Genomic DNA, 17,020 nt, shown 5'->3' with positions numbered 1-17,020 from the left:
CTCTCTCTCTCTCTCTCTCTCTCTCTCTCTCTGCCCCTCCCTTTCCCTCCTCTCCATATGCAGGGGGCAGCAGGTGCATCACACCAGAAGGCACCGGGAGGAGGGCACGTTAGGTGGGGGTGGTCATGGAGGTGAAGTGCTTGGAGGGAAAACCACTGGAAAGGCGGAAGGAACTCTGCCATGGCGCCGGCCAGCCTGGCGAAGCGCTCTCTCGGGCTCAGTGGGGAGAAGGAAGAGAAAGACTCGGCCCCTGCCTGGCAGAACTTGGGGTCCAGAGTGCAGAGCGGGCAGCAGCCGTAACGGGTGCTCACTGCGTCACGTGGGGAGGGGTTGGAGGTTGAGGCTGGAGGCGGTGGGGGCAGGGCTTGATCTGTCGTTGTTAGAGGGTGGCTAGGATCTGGAGACACCGGCAAGAAAAAGGAGCTCGAGAACTACTTAAAAATCAGGGCCAGTCTTGGGGCGCCGGCGGGGGGGGCGGGCTCAGTCGGTTGAGCGTCCGACTTCAGCTCAGGTCATGATCTCACGGTTCATGGGTTCGAGCCCCTCATGGGGCTTTGTGCTGACAGCTCGGAGCCTGCAGCTGCTTCAGATTCTATGTCTCCCTCTCTCTGCTTTTCCCCTGTTTGGGCTCTGTCTCTCAAAAATAAATAAATGTAAACAATTTTTTTAATAAATAAAATACATAAATAAATAAGGGCAAGTCGCTTGGCCTATTAAGGCAGCCCGTGTGCTGCTGCATGCACTGCCTCGGTCTGCACGGGTGGGCGGGGGTGGGAGGGCACCAGCAAAGATGGGATGTGGTGGCGGGCACCATCCTTTCCAGTTTTATAAATCAGGGGTGGGCGCCTGGGGGGCTCAGTCAGTTAAGCGGCTGACTCCTGGTTTCGGCTCAGGTCATGAGCTCACGCGGGACTGAGCGCCGCGCCGGGCTCTGTGCTGGAGCCTGCTTGGGGTCTCTCCCTCTCTGCTCCCCGCCAAGCCGTGCGTCTCTCTCCCTCTCTGCTCCCCGCCAAGCCGTGCGTCTCTCTCCCTCTCTGCTCCCCGCCAAGCCGTGCGTCTCTCTCCCTCTCTCTCTGCCCCTTTCTTTGCTCTCTCTCTCCAGTCAGATCACATCACTCTCTGCTCAAGCCCTCCATGAGCTCCATCGGATTCAGAGTCAAAGCAAATCCTTACGGGAGCCTGAGGGATCCAGTCCTCGCTCCCTGCGCCTCTGACCTCAGCTCCCCCCACCCTCCCCTTCACCCATCACCCCAGGCCTGATGCAGCCTCAGGGCCTCGGGCTGTTGCCTCAGCCAGAAGCACTCTTTCCAAAGATACCCGCCTGGCTTTCTCCCTCACCTCCCTGAATCATTTCGCAAAATCCCTTTCTCGTGAGTTTTTGTTTTAAATTTTTTTTACATTTTTTGAGAGACAGAGAGAGACAGAGTGGGAACAGGGGAGGGCAGAGAGAGGGAGACAAAGAATCCGAAGCAGCTCCAGGCTCTGAGCCATCAGCACAGAGCCCGACGTGGGGCTCGAACCCACGAACCGTGAGATCATGACCTGAGCCAAAGTCAGTCGAGTAACTGACGGAGTGACCCAGGCACCCCTCTCGTGAGAAGTTTAAAACTGCAAACTTCCAGCTCACTCCCTGCCGGCCCCACACAGCTCTCTTCTCCGCCATACGGGCGGCTACCATGGAACATTCTATGTAACAGTATTGATTGTGCAACTCATTTATTGTGTCTACGGTTCAAGCCACACCCACCCTCACACCTATATGCATACAAACTCTAGAATGCATGCTTCATGGGAGCAGGGACCTCACTCTGTTCTGTTCACTGACTGCATGGCCAGTCAGTACCAGTGGAATGCATGAATGAACATTTCTAGAACAAGACGTGCTGGAAATCTGTTGCTTTGTAACAGGTCATCGCAGACATGGTGGCTGCAAACAGCACACATCGACTCACAGTCTCTGGGGTCAGGGATCAGACACGGCCTGGCTGGCCCTCTGCTTCACGGTCTCTCAGGAGCCCACCAGGACTGCGGTGTCATTTGACGGCTTGCCTGGGGACGGATCCGTGTCCCGGTTCATGTGGCTGTTGTTGGGATTCGGTTCCTGGTGGGCAGAGGGACCCAGAGTCTCTGCTCCTTGCTGGCTTTTGGCTAAAGGCCACCTTCAGTTTCTTGCCACTTGGACGTCTCCGTGAAGGGACTCTGGACCCGGCGGCTTGGCTCCTCAAAGCCAGCCAGGAATGGAGTCTGCTAGGAAGACAGAAGTGACATTCTCGTGGAGAGTGACCCCAGGGGTGACATCCCATCACCCTATTGGCTAGGATCCGTCCTGCCCACACTCAGGGGGAGGGGATCATCCCCAGAAGTGACCCCGCCCCCCCCAGAGGGGAGGATCCCTGGGGGGCATGTTAGAGGCTGTTCACCCGTGGCATTTTCCTTTCTGTTAAAGAGACAGTGGTGATACCGTCAAGGGAGCTGGGGTGCGCAGCCCCAGGTCCAGGTGCGCAGCCCCAAGCCCAGGACCCACAGCTGTATGCCCAGGGTGCGCAGCCCCAGGTCCAGGGTGTGCAGCCCCAAGCCCAGGGTGCACATCCTGGCTTTGAAGTCCCAGGAGGCTGTTCATTCCCTTAGATCCACTTACCTCCGTCTGCAGTGGGGACAGCAGTGGCCTCTCTCAGAGGGTTACGCAGCGGAGGAGCTGAGGCTGCGTCTGGAAAGTGGGGTGCCCAAGCTGGGGGGAGTGTGTGAAAGGCTCAGGCCAGGATGAAGGGGACCCACAGGCTTTCATTCCCAACCTTTTGTTTTTCTCAAGAGACCAAATTCCAACGATGAGGTCCTAAATGACTAGGCGACACTGTCCTCACCACCAACACTCCAACCCCCCAAGGATCCCAGCAAAACGCAGCAGGGAAGTGGCAGCCAAGCCAGATTTGGTTGGGGCCCCTCAGCGTGAAAGGGAACGTTGGCCGGGACAGCACCGCGAGCCTCACGCAGACGCAGGTGCACCATCCTCCTGGGCCAACTTCTCCCTGAACGAGGGAGCCGTGAAGACTGTACGAGCAGTTCAGAGGAGGGCGTGAAAGGGGCGCCTGGGGGTCAGTCGGCCCAGCGTCTGACTTGGACTCAGGTCATGATCTCGCGGTCTGTGGGTTCGAGCCCCACATCAGGCTCTGTGCTGACAGCCCAGAGGCTGCTTGAGATTTCCCCCTTCCTCGGCCCTTCCCCTGCTCACACTCTCTCTTCCCTCTCCAAATAAATGAACTTTAAATACAATTTTAAAAATGAAAGAAAGAAAAGTTAGAACAAGGGGGCTCCTGGGTGGCTCAGCCAGTTCAGCGTCTGCCTTTGGCTCAGGGCATGACCCTGCAGTTTGTGAGTTCGAGCCCCGCGTCAGGCTCTGTGCTGACGGCGCAGAGCCTGCTTCCGATCCTCTGACCCCCTCTCTCCCCCTGCCCCCCTCACTCTCTCTCTTAAGAATAAGTAAATACATTTTTAAAATTAGTAAAAAACAAAAAAAAGAAAAAAGCAAAGCCAGAGGCAGGAAAGCCAGAGGCTGAGCTGCACAAGATGCAGGTCCCCAGGGCCCTTCCTTCCGCTGGTTCCCGGTCTCCGTGCGCAGGGCGCGGGCCTCCGGGAGGGCAGCCGTCACGGAGCGCCACCCGGTGGCCGCTGAACCGACAGAACTGTCTCCTCTCTCCTGCAGGCCAGCCGCCCAAGATCAAGGTCAGGAGTTTCCAGTCTGCTCCCCAGGCAGACTGCTGCGGAGCACGCGCTCCCGAGAGGACGGCCAGGGCTCCCGGCTGCAAGGCCTGGTCTCCGGGGGGGGCCGGCCAGCGCTCCCCGACGCCAGGCCGGGCCGCGCCCGCGGAGAGCCCGGGTCGGTCCCGCCCACCTGGCCCGCAGCCACCGGGTCCACGCCCGCTCGCTCCTCCCCCGTGTCTTCTGTTCCACTACAGTGGTATCTTCCTGGTAGGGACGAGGTCACATGGGAAAGTTGACCGGGCCTGGGCCTGGAGCCCGCCCGCCACACTCCTCACTCCCCGCGAGGCTGGGCTTTTTCTCTTCTGAGCCGGCTGCTCCTCCAGAGCGACCCTCATGCTGTCTTGCAGCCAGCGACTTTCTGAGCCGCCTGAATGTCCCCTGTGCTTGGGCTGCTTTCTTTCTTTCTTTTTTTTTTTTTTATGTTTATTCATTTTGAGAGAGATGGAGACAGAGCATGAGCAGGGGAGGGGTAGAGAGAGAGGGAGACACAGAATCGGAAGCAGCTCCAGGCTCCGAGCTGTCAGCACAGAGCCCGAGGCGGGGCTCAAACTCACGAACTAGGAGATCATGACCTGAGCTGAAGTCGGAGGCCTAACCGACGGAGACCCTGGCGCCCCTGGGCCGCCTTCTAAATTAGGTTCATAGTCAAGAGGCATCGTTGGATGTCATTTTTGCAATAATCTGTTTCTCACTGAAATGACAAACGAGGAACGCGGGAGCCCGCGTGGCTGCCGCCCGGAACGGCTTCTCTCGTGCGTGTCATGAAGAGTGGTCCAGCGCAGACGCGCCTCTAAGGTCTCTGGCTTATTCGCTCAAGCTTCCTCGGTGTTCTAGCGTGTGACGGGACAGCCTTTTTTTTTTTTTTTCTTAAATGTTTTATTTATTTTTGATACAGAGAGAGACAGAGCATGAGAGGGGGAGGGGCAGAGAGAGAAGGAGACACAGAACCGGAAGCAGGCTCCAGGCCCTGAGCTAGCTGTCAGCACAGAGCCTGACGCGGGGCTCGAACCCACGAACGTGAGATCTGGCCTGAGCCCGAGTCGGAGGCCTAACCGACTGAGCTACCCAGGCGCCCCCAACAGCCTTCTTTTTTAAAGGAATTTTTTAAATTGAGGTCTAATTGGCATATAACATTATATTGATTTCAGGGGCTCAGCATTTAGTGATTTGATATTTGTATATTTTACAAAATGATCGCCAGAGTGAGTCTGTCACCATTTGTCAATGCTCAAAGTTAACTTTTCTAATCTGGTAACTTAAAAAAATGTTTTTGTCTTTATTTTATTTTGAGAGAGACAGTGTGAGTGGAGGAGGGGCAGAGAGCGAGGGAGACACAGAATCCAAAGCAGCTCCAGGCTCTGAGCTGTCAGCACAGACCCCAATGCAGAGCTCGAATCCATGAACTGCGAGATCATGACCTGAGCCAAAGTTGGATGCCCAGCTGACTGAGCCGCCCTGGCGCTCCTATTAATGTTTACAGAGAGAGAGAGAGAGAGAGAGAGAGAGAGAGAGACAGAGACAGAGCATGAGCAGGGGAGGGGTAGAGAGAGGGAGACAGAATCTGAAGCAGCTCCAGGCTCCGAGCTGTCAGCACAGAGCCAGACACACGGCTCGAACCCATGGTCTATGAGATCGTGACCGAGCCGAAGTCAGCTGCTCAACCAGCTGAGCCCCCAGGCGCCCCTTACTCTCTTGGTAACTTTCGAGCATGCGCCAGGGTCTGCCTGACAGGGTCACAGCCCGTGCACTGCATCTCCGAGCCATACTTACTACGTGATGGGAAGGCTGCGCCTCCTGACCGCGCCCCCCCCCAGTGTCCCTCCCCTCTGGAAACCCACATCGTGTTCTCTGTGTCTATGATTTTGGTTTGCTTCGTTCATTGTGGGGTTTTTTAGATTCCACTTGTAAGTGAGATCATATGGTCTTCGTCTCTCTCTCTGACTTATTTTGCTTCGCGTAATTCCTTCAGGTTCTGTCTGTGCTGTGGCAAACAACAAATGGCATCCCATTTTATGGCTGAGTAGTATTCCTGCGCGTGTGTGTGTGTGCGCGTGTGTGTGTGTGTGCGCGCGTGTGTTTCCATGCCTTGGCTGCTGTAAATAATAAGGCAGTGAACATAGGGGTGCGTATATTTTCAAATTAGCTTGTTTTCTTCAGATATATACCCAGGACTAGAGTTACTGGTATTTCTTTTCTTCATCTTTTTTTTTTTTAACATTTATTTATTTTTTGAGAGACAGAGTGCAAGCAGGGGAGGGGCAGAGAAAGAGAGACCCAGAATCTGAAGCAGGCTCCAGGCTCTTGGCTGTCAGCACAGAGCCCAGCACGGGCCTCGAACTCATGAGCCACGAGATCGTGACCTGAACTGAAGTTGGATGCTTGGCAGCCTGAGGCCCCCGGCCGCCCCTGAATCACAGGGTAGTTCTAGTTTTGAGTTTTTGAGGAACCACCACACTGTTTTCCAGAACGGCTGCACCTGTTTGCGTTCCCACCAGCCGTGCAGCAGGGTTGTCTCCTGTTCCACATCCTCACCAACTCTTGGTGTTTCTTGTCTTTTTGATAATAGCCATCCTAGTAGACGTGAGGTGATACCTCATTATGGTTTTGATTTGCATTTCTCTGATTATATTAATGATGTTGAACAACTTTTCATGTGCACGTGTGTCTTCTTTAGAAAAATGTCTATTCAAGGGCGCCTGGGGGGCTCAGTCAGTTAAGTGTCCAACTTCGGCTCAGGTCATGATCTCACGGTTCGTGGGTTCGAGCCCCATGTTGGGCTCTGTGCTGACAGCTTACAGCCTGGAGCTTGCTTCAGATTCTGTCTCTCCCTTTCTCTCTGTCCCTTACCTGCCTGCACTCTGTCTCTCAAAAAAAAAAAAAAAAAGATTAAGCAGATTTTTAATTAAAAAAAGAGAAATGTCTATTCAGATCACCTATCCATTTTAAACTAGATTGTGTGGGTTTTTTTTTTTTTGTCTGTTTGTTATTCTGTTTTATGAGTTCTTTCTATATTTTGGTTATTAACCCCTTATCAGATCTATGATCTGCAAATATTTTCTCCCATTCGGTAGGTTGCCTTTATTCTGTGGATGGTTTCCTTTGCTGACCAGAAGCTCTGTTCGTTTGATGTGGTCCCACTCATTTATCCTTGTTTTGTTGGCTTTGCTTTTGGTGTGAGATCCAAGCATTCATCGCCGAGACTGGTATCACGCAGCTCACTGCCTCGGTTTCCTTGTAGGGGCTTCATGGCTTCAGGCCTTGGATTCAAGTCTTTCATTCATTTTTAGTGAATTTTTGTGCAGGGTGTAAGATAGTGGTCTAGTTTCCTTCCTTCCTTCCTTCCTTCCTTCCTTCCTTCCTTCCTTCCTTCCTTCCCTCCCTGCATGCGGCTGGCCACCTTTCCCAGCACCATTTACTGAAGACACTCTTTCCCCCAGTCTATATTCTTGCCTCCTTCATCATAAATTAACTGATTTCACAGGGACGATCTTATTTCTAGGTTCTCTGTTCTACTCCACTGGTCTGTGTGTTTGTTTCTCTGCTACTGCCGTACTATCCTGATCAGTATAACATGCAATATAGTTTGAAATCAGGGAGGATGATACCTTTGGATTTGTTCTTTCTCAAGATTTCTTTGGCTCTTCAAGCCCATCGGTGGTTCTGTACACAGTTCAAGACTGCTTGTTCTCCGGGCGCCGGGGGTTCAGTCGGTTAAACATCCGACCCCTGATCTCGGCTCCAGTCACCATCTCATGGTTTGTGAATCTGAGCCCTGAATCGGGTTCTGTGCTAACAGTGACCCCCAGTCCTGCTTGGGACTCTCTCTCTCCCTCTCTCTCTGCCCCTCCCTGACTCACTTGCATGCATACTTTCTCTCTCAAAATAAATTAACTAAATAAATAGAATAAAATAAAATTGGGGGTGTGTGGGTGGCTCAGTCAGTTAAGTGGCCAACTTTGGCTCAGGTCACGATCTCACAGTCCGTGAGTTCGAGCCCCGCGTCAGGCTCTGTGCTGACAGCTCGGAGCCTGGAGCCTGCTTCGGATTCTGTGTCTTCCTCTTTCTCTGCCCCTCCCCTGCTCATGCTGTCTCTATTTCTCTTAAATAAATAAACTTAAAAATTAAGAGAGAGAGAGAGATTGAGAGAGAGAAAGAAAGAGAATTTCTTGACCGGGTCTATGATCAGTCGAAACCCAATCACCACAGGCAGGGAAAGCAGCCTGCCATGGGCGCCGAGGCCACACCACGCAACAGAGGCCGGCCGGGGTCCCAGTCACGCCGCAGACGGCTGGGGCCAGATGCGTGCGCCCCCACCCGAGGGGAGGCTGCTAAAGCACCCAGACAGGTGCAAGGAGCACAAGCAGGAACTGTGAAACGACACGGGCGTGTGCAGCTGGCTCTGGGCGTGGGCTTGGCTGCCCTAGGCAGGGCTTCGGAGCCCAGGATGGTTGGTTTTATATGTCAGCTGGCCTGGGCCATGGGGTCCGGAAGTGGCCAAACACCAGTCCAGAGGTGGCTGTGAAGGCGTCTCTGGGCGATGGGATCAACGTTTAAATCCTAGACTTTGAATAGAGCAGGTTACCCTGCATGATGTGGGTGGGCCTTTCCCATCAGGTGAAGGTCCCGAGAGCCAAGACGGGACCTCCCAGGAGGAAGGATCTACCAGCAGACAGACTTCGGCCTCAGACTCACGCTGCAGCTCTCATCGGAGTTTCCAGCCCGCTGGCCCGCCTGCAAGTTCCAGACTTGCCAGAACTTGCCATGGCTTGAGCCAATTATCTCCTTATCTGTCATCGACATCTGTTATCCATCTACCTATTGTCTACCTACCTACCTACCTGTCATCTATCTACCTCTCCATCCATCCATCATCTACATCTTTTTAAATTTATTTATTGTTTAATTTACATCTAAGTTAGTTTGCATGTAGTGCAACAGTGATTTCAGGAGTAGACCCCTTAAGGCCCCTCCCCCATGTAGCCCCTCCCCCTCCCACGACCCCTGGAGTGACCCTCTGTGTGTTCTCCACGGTTAAGAGTCTCTTATGTCTTGTCCCCCTCCCTGTTTTTATATTGTTGTTGCTTCCGTTTCCTTATGTTCATCTGTTTTGTATCTTAAAGGCCTCATATGAGTGAGGTCATATGATATTTGTCTTTCTCTGACTAATTTCACTTAGCATAATGCCCTCCAGTTCCACCCATGTTGCTGCAAATGGCAAGATTTCATTCTTTTTGATTGCTGAGTAACACTCCATCATATGGATGCACCGCATCTTCTTCATCCACTCATCCGTCGGCGGACATTTGGGCTCTTTCCACCCTTTGGCGATTGTCGATAGCGCTGCTATAAACACTGGGGTGCACGTGCCCCTTTGAACCAGCACCCCTGTGTCCCTCGGATAAATACCTACTCGTGCAATTAAATAAACTTAAAAATTGCTGGATCGTGGGGTAGTTCTAGTTTTATTTTCTGAGGAACCTCATACTGTTTCCCACAGTGGCTGCCCCCGTGTGCATTCCCAGCAGCCGTGCAAAAGAGATCTCTTTCTCCGCATCCTCGCCAGCGTCTGTTGTTGCCTGAGTTGTTGATGGTGGCCGTTCTGACGGGTGCGAGGTGGTGTCTCATCGTGGTTTGATTTGTATTGCCCCGATGATGAGGGATGTTATCTATCTCCCTATCATCTACATCTAGCTAGCTAGCTAACTAACATCTATTTATCTACCTAAAATCTCCATCTTATTGGTTTTGTTTCTCTGGAAAACCCTAACTAACACAGTGCCCTTTTCATTTCCATTTAGGTCTTAGCAATGGCACACTGAGGCCATCGGGAGAGTGGGCACGCTCCATTTATCGACTGCAGCGTGGCTGTGGCCGCCAAGGCCGCTGCGGGATGGGCCTGGAGGCCTGTGAGCCCTTCCCCCAGGGTTCTTCCTGGAGGGATTGTGCAGCTGAGTCTCAGCCTCAGAAAATGTGCCTTCAGAGAGAGAGAGAGAGAGAGAGAGAGAGAGAGAGAGAGAACGAAAGAAAGAAAGAAAGAAAGAAAGAAAGAAAGAAAGAAAGAAAGAAAAAGAAAGGAGAGAAGGAAGGAAGGAAGGAAGGAAGGAAGGAAGAAAAAAAGAGAAAGAAAGAAAAGAAGGAAAGGAGGGAGGGAGGGAGGGGAGGAGGGAGGGAGGGAGAAAGAAAACGTGCCTTCAATCCTCCCTCCTGCGTCCTGTCTGCCCACCGCAGTGTAAAGGAGCCCCCCTGCCCGGGCAGCGCCCAGGGCTCACGCACTCCTGTCCGGAAGGGAGTGCCAGGCAGAGAGGGGGTGGCCGCAGGCCCGGCCCGGCCTCCCTGCCCGCCAGCTGGCCACACTGGCCCTTGCAGGGCCCACCCCCACCCACCCCCGCAGATGGATGCCCGAGGGGGAGGGGTGGAGCTGGCACACTGCCCTCCTCTGCCCCGGGCTGCACAGAATGAGCACAAAAAGGCACATCATGCCAAAAAAATGTTTCTTTTTCTTCTTGCCCCTCCTTCTTGGCTGTTTTCCCAATCTTGCCAAAATGAATGTCTCCTGTCTCTGGAGACATCAGGGAAGAGAGCTGCTGTTTCCGCAACATCTCCTCCATGAGGGAAAGAGAGAGGACACAGCCCGGGCCGGACCTGTGTGCCGGGTCCTTCCGTGGCGGCTGTGTGTCCGTCTGGCTCGCCTCTGTCACACGAGACACACACTCCTCTTTTGTGGCCTCCACGTCTTTATAGGCCTCCTAACAAATGTACGTCAGTTATGGGCAAATATCAGTCAGGATCTGGGGGGAGATGAGAGAACAGACTTGTTTCCAGAAAATGGAATGTGCTCGCGGAGTCCAGAGCTGGAGGGGACTTCTCTGGGTCATTTTAGGGGAGAAACCCATCCGGACAAGTTCAAGGCGCAGGGAAGCCCAGGACCAGGTCCACCCCCCCAGCCCGGGCCCCTTCTGCTGCACTGGGCTCCCCTTTTCTGACCTCTGTTTGGCGTGAGCAGGGGACACGTACTCTGGCCTAGGAAGGACCCTTCGAAGGCTTGTTTAAAGGTGGGCCGGGATCGTTTGTTATTTGCTTCTGCTGATTGTATGTAAAAGTTTCCAAAGTCTTTTTGGAAGTGTTCCTTACTGGGGCACTTGGCTGGCTCCGTCAGCGGAGCACGTGACTCCTGATCTCGGGGTCATGGGTCCGACCCCCACGTTGGAGGTAGAGATTACTTAAAATAAATAGACTTAAAGGAGAAAAAGCATTTCTTACTGACTCCAAGATTCCCTATTACTCCTTAGTTCCGCCATCTTCTCACCCCAGGACCGAAGGGGACACTGACGAAGATCCGCTTCTATCCCTCGGGACCGTCAGCAATCCCGAGTTACCAAAGACGACTGAGCGCTCAGATCTGCTCTTCATTTACAAAAAAAAATTTAAAGGGGCGCCTGGGGGGCTCAGTTGGTTGGGCGTCCAGCGTCGGTTCAGGTCATGATCTTGCAGTTCATGGATTCAAGCCCCAAGTTGGGCTCTGTGCTGACAGCTCAGAGCCTAGAGCTGCTTCGAATTCTGTGTCTCCCTCTCTCTCTGCCCCACCCCCACTCACACTGTCTCTCTCTCAAAAATAAACATAAAAAAGTTTTATAAATAAATAAATAATAAAAAATAAATTAAGGGGGCGCCTGGGTGGCTCAGTTGGTTAAGAATCCAACTCTTGGTTTCAGCTCAGGTCATGATCTCAGGCTCTCTGCTGACAGTATGGACCCTGCTTGGGATTCTCTCTCTCTGCCTATCCCTCTCTCTCTCGAAATAAATAAACTTAAAAAATTTTTTTAAATTAAAAAATTCTTTTAAATGAGGGGGGCCTTGAGCTACAGAGTAGTTTTGCATATGTTTTCCCCCTACTTTTAGCAAGACCCATATTGCCTTTCTTCGTAGCTGTCTTTTCTCAAAGCAGTTCTGGATCCCTGCGGAAGCATGGCTGAACACATGTGCACCCCCCCTTCAGCCAGAACACACGTGTGCCCCCCTCAGCCAGAACACACGTGGCGCCCCGTCCCCCTCGGCCAGCATCACGGCTTCTACCAGCAGCGCAGCAGGTCTCGGAGGGGTGGCCCCACACACGAGGAGGCCTTCTCTCCCCTCCAGGTGTTTCCCCGCTGGATGGGTCTTCACACTGTTCTAGAAAGCTCAGGGGCTTGTCACAAACCAACTACGATGTCTTCTCCAACACGCTTCCTGCACGTAGAAATGCATTCACTCATCTTCACAAACACGCAGACCCCAGAGCTGGCAGCTCCCGGCTTCGTGGGTCACCCTGAGGCCTCCGGGGTGCTCTTCCCACATGGGCCTCGCGCGACCGTGGGCTCGGCAGCTCCCCGAACTGGGTGGCCCGGCCCCTGGCAACGGGGGTGGCCGTGCTGGAAATCAGCCAGTGTCTCCAGCGGCTTCTCTGCATTCCATGTGCTCCTCTGCTTCTGGGAACCAGTGATTTATAAATACAAATTTATTATTTATCCTTTATGAGCCTGGAAATGTGACACATATGGAGCTCCAGAAATAAATTGTCGGCTACTGGGCAACATATTTTTGATGTATTCCAAATTTGTCTCCCACGTCGCCGATCTGCCCAGATGGGCAGATGACATCCTCTGACGCTTTGCAAGTTTTATCTTCGGGTTTCATGGCCCGTCTTCCCGTGGGTCCCCATCTATCTCCTGGCGCCTTGTCAACGGTACCTCCAGGGCTGATCCCATAATCTGAGGGCCACGGAGTAAAAACGCAGAGCGTATTTAGGTGCCTCCTTCCCCAAGAGGCGAAGGCAGGCCCCGGACAGTGCGGGACAGACGGTGGTCCTGCGCGGCGGCCAGGGGCGGGTGTTTCGGTTGTGTTATTTTTTAACTTATTATTTGGAGAGTTTCACGTCCACAAAAGCAGGGAGAAAAGTGTAACAAACCTCTGTGTAGCCATTGTTCGGCTGTGAAATTACTAATGTTTCCCAAGTCTTACTTCATCTCTGTCTCCTTCTCCTTTCCCCCTTAAGCAGCTTACAGCAAATCGCAGACCTGTGTTTCCTGGTGCAGGAGGAAGCGCCATCAACCCCCGTCTGTGGGGAAGCAGAGGCACGTGAAGGGTGTCACCCAAACCTCACCGCCAGTCCGCAGGGAGACGGGCACCAGAAGTAGGTCTTGGGGCACCCGGTGGCTCAGCGGGTTAAGCGGCTGACTCTTGATTTCGGCTCAGGTCATGCTCTCTTGGTTCGTGGATTTGAGCCCCACGTCGGGCTCTGTGCAGACAGTGAGGAACCTTGGGATTCTCTCTCTCCCTCTCTCTCTGCCCCTTCTTCTCCTTTCTCTCTCTCTCCCCCTCAAAGTAAATAAACATTAAACATTTTTTAAAAAAGAAGTCAATATATCAGATTGTGTACTCAAAATATTTAACAGGGGCACCTGGTGACTCAGTCAGTGGGTGAAGCAACCTCACTCAGCTCAGGTCATGATCTCAAGGTTCATGAGTTCGAGCCCTGCATGGGCTCTGTGCTGAGCTAGGCGCCTGGAGCCTGCTTTGGATTGTGTCTCCCTCTCTCTCTGCCCCTCCCCCAGCTCGAACTCTGTCTCTCCCTCAAAAATAAATAAATGTTAACAAAAACATTTAAAAACAACGAACAAACGAAAGAAGTAGGTCTCCCTCTGCCCCCGGCCTTGCTCCTCAGAACGGAAGCAAGCTTCCCCCCTGCCCCTCCCAGGACTGGCTTGGCCACATGGGAAGCCTGTCACCCACTGCATGGTGTCAGCTGTGGCAAAGACGTTCAAGCAGATGAGGAACACAGATGGATTCATCTCAGTCCATAAACATTTAAATGCGTTAGAGGAGTTTACTTCCTGAAACTCTCAGAGTCCCTGTGAAGAATTAACACACAAGCTAAGCCCCCCACGCTCCTACGTCTAGTCAGAGAGCTATCTGAGAACCCAGACATGTGGAGTCATGAGGAATAGACGTGTGACCTCTGGTCGCCTGCCAGTCCGAACATGCTGTGCTCGTCCCGCGCCGACGTCCCTGCCCGGAGAACTCTCGACAGACTGCATCTCTCCCGACGTCTGAGATGTCGGCTTTTCTCCTGACCAGCTTTGAGCTTTGGCACCTGGGCCGTCACGGAGCCTTAGAAAGTGAGCTGGCATCCTCCGGTTTCCCCACGGGGGTCCCCTGCTGTGCCGCTGGGAAGCCGGCTGGGGTGCCATGAAGAATTTGGAGGGTTTTGTCGCTGGTTCCTGCAAGGGGGCCTCCGACCCAGCAGACCGCACCCAGGTGCACGCCAGTGGGGTGGCTGATGGCCCCCCCAGCTTCAGGATGGGAGCTCTTGGTGCCACAAGGGCCAGCATGGGTTAGAGGGTTGGGACTGTGGACCATGTGCCATCAGGCTGAACTCTGGATCTCCCAGAGGGGACGGGGCTGGAGAAGCTGCCTCTGCGCGGTGACTCAATGCACCTGTGTGACAATCACACCCCTAATAAGAACTCCAGACGGCGGACACTCAGGAGAGCTTCCTGGCTGGGGACACAGGGATATGCCAGGTGGACGGCGCACCTGATGGCCCGGAAGTTCTGCGTTCGAGTCCCTCCCGGACTTCACCTTGGGGTCTCTTGAGGCAGATCTTGATTTGTACCCTTTAAGGGGAAACTATAACCATCATTCTAGTCTTTTCCTGAGTTGTGGGGGTCGTTCTAGCACATGATTGAACCAGATCGGGTGGTCGGAGTTCCCAAGTTTATAGCCAGTTGGTCAGAGCCTGAGTGGCCTAAAGGCCCCTGGGGGCTCAGTCGGTTAAACCTCCGACTCCGCCTCAGGTCATGATCTCACAGTTTGTGGGTTCGAGCCCCGTGTCGGGTGCTCTGCTGACAGCTTGGAGCCTGGAGCTGCTTCGGACTCTGTGTCCCCAGCCGGGGAGGGTCACCTTTGACAGCCTTTGTCCACGTGCTACTGCTTTGTGTTTCCGAACAGCTGCACTGGATTTATCCTTGGACAACACACACACTGTTAGAAGCTCAAATATAGAAGCAAATAAATACAAATACAGAAGCCAAGAAACGAAAACAGTGTCCCCGCAGCAGACACCCAATAGGCCTCGGAGGAGGCGTCTCTTCCAGCTGGAACTGAGAGACTAGGAGGAAAGGGCTCAGGCCAGGTCCCCGCACGAGTCCCCTGCCCCACTGCCACCCCTGAAGTTCTCATCTGCCTCCTTGTCTTCTGGGAAGCTCCCCCTCCCTCTGCCCTCTCTGGGGGGTCTCCAGCTCCCGAGAGCCGCATGTCAGGCTCTGACACCTGCAGCACCCCCGGGCCAGCCGGGGGCCAGCGCCCGGATGAAGGCTCTTCAGATCCCTCAGGTCAAGTGCGCTCTGTGTCCCGCAGGCCCGGCCCGCACACAGGAATGGGGAGGACAAGACAGAAAGCCCAGGGGAGAGGTGGCTGGGGCCCTTGGGAACAGGGGCCACCTGCCTAGCACTATGGGTTGTCATGGAGACATGCGGGTGGCTCTGGTCACACCAAGTCCAGGTGAGAGGACAGGGCGGCCAAGGCCACTGAGGAGAGAAGGCAGGGGCCAGGCCGTGGGCTGGGCAGGCCGGGCCATCCTCAGACAGACAGGTGCCCCTCATTCGTCGTGGGCAATGTAGAGGCCTCAGGCCTCTGAAGTTTGAGATGTGGGAAGTCAGCGTCCATGAGCAGAAATATCAGCAAACGCTGGGCAGGGCTTGGGTGGCGGTCACAGCCTGACGGGCAAAGCTAAGGGGTACCCCGGCGCCTGCATCCCCAAAGCGGAGGTCATCAAAGACCCCGGACCTTCCCGAAGTCTGGACGCTTGTCACAATGCAGATTTTTCTCTTTTTTTCAAGTAGGCTTCATGCTCCGTGCAGAGCTGTGTGGGGCTTGATCTCATGACCCTGCTTCCAAGACCTGGGCTGGGGTCAGGAGTCACACGTTTAACCAATTGAGCCGCCCACGTGCCCCAAAATGCAGATTATTGGTGCTGACGGGTGAGCCTCACCGTGGCCTGAGAACCCCACCCCCGCCTGCCGCATCCCCCACGCCCTGGCCGGCCTCTCCGTCCCTCCGGTGTGACTCACCAAGGTGCCCTTTCATACACAGACTCCCCTAGTTCCTGTCCTTGTCTCACGAATGGTTGGCTAGGTCAGCACTGCCCCCCCCAACCATTTACAGCTGGACACAGAAACGTCGGACCCCGTGGGCCCCGGGCCGCAGGACCACGGGTCCCGCACCTGTGACCGGTGAGGCTGCTGCATCCGGCCCTCCTTGTGGCGGTGGCCGCAGACAGTCAACCTCCTTCCTTGTGTGGTTTCGTCCGGGCAGCGCCCCCTGGGCCCAGGCATCAGCATTTCCACAGTGCCCGCCGTCGGGGCGGTGTGCCCGGCCCCTGAGGACTCGCTCCACAGCGGCAGGAGTGGGTTCCATGGGCGCCGCCGCCCGGGAGTCGCTGCCCACGCTGCTGGCTCTTTCCCAGACTCCATCCAGCGACCACCTTGGTTTGCCCTGGTCGGGGGTGGGCCGGGGGCGGGGGGCGGGGGGGGGGGCGCAGAGAGCAGACTTTGTAAATGGAAACAGACCCAAGTTAAGTCGATGGAAAGAATCTTGAGGTCAATACGTTTTATTTTCAAAAGCAGCTCCCACGCCGGGGTCCAATCTCCTTCTTCGCCAGGGACTCCCACTCGGCCTTTCATTGGCTTGTCATCAGCGCCCTTGCGGACAATGAATGACTTCCTCGGCGGGAATATCACAGGAGCTCTAGCCGCTGCCAGAGCCCTTGGCACACAGCTCCTCCGTGAGTCAGAGCCCGAGGCCATTAGCGAGCGAGACAGCTGCAGGCGCACATCTGCGAGTCATCTGAACATTTCAGGAATAATAAAAACTATCCGTCACACAGACTTATACATTATACATTAACCGGATACCTCTGCGATCGCTCTATCAGCAGCCTCCTCCGGCGCATGCGCTGTTTTCTAACGACGCTCTGAGTACGCTAATAAATTCAGAAGTCCAGAACGTTGCGCTCGGGTAACACGACCTGACATTTCCCACTCTGCGTTGTCAACTCTTTAGGAACAATAATAACAATCAATCCGCAGCCACTGAAAAGAGGAGGGAGATGTGGAAAACCCCCAGAACGCTGCGGGCGTAGGAAGATAACATGGCTTTAGATTAAGTAACCAAGAGACTGAAAAAAACAAAACAAAACAAAACAGAGAACATGGAAAGATGGTGA

The 17,020-nt window shown here is 54.1% G+C and overlaps 1 long non-coding RNA gene across 1 annotated transcript; it reads right to left on the bottom strand.

Moving 5' to 3' along the window:
• Positions 1-1,699: 1,699 nt before the first annotated feature.
• On the bottom strand, positions 1,700-3,149 carry LOC115291392. Its single transcript, XR_003908424.1, has 2 exons — positions 2,639-3,149; positions 1,700-2,244 (listed from the first exon to the last, which is right to left on the bottom strand). It is a non-coding gene; the product is annotated as an uncharacterized LOC115291392 (long non-coding RNA).
• Positions 3,150-17,020: the final 13,871 nt, after the last annotated feature.

This window comes from Suricata suricatta, chromosome 5 (assembly GCF_006229205.1).
Source record: "Suricata suricatta isolate VVHF042 chromosome 5, meerkat_22Aug2017_6uvM2_HiC, whole genome shotgun sequence".
Classification (NCBI taxonomy): domain Eukaryota; kingdom Metazoa; phylum Chordata; class Mammalia; order Carnivora; family Herpestidae; genus Suricata; species Suricata suricatta.
Note: the sequence above shows the minus strand (reverse complement) of the source record. Positions and strands in the feature narration are given on the sequence as shown.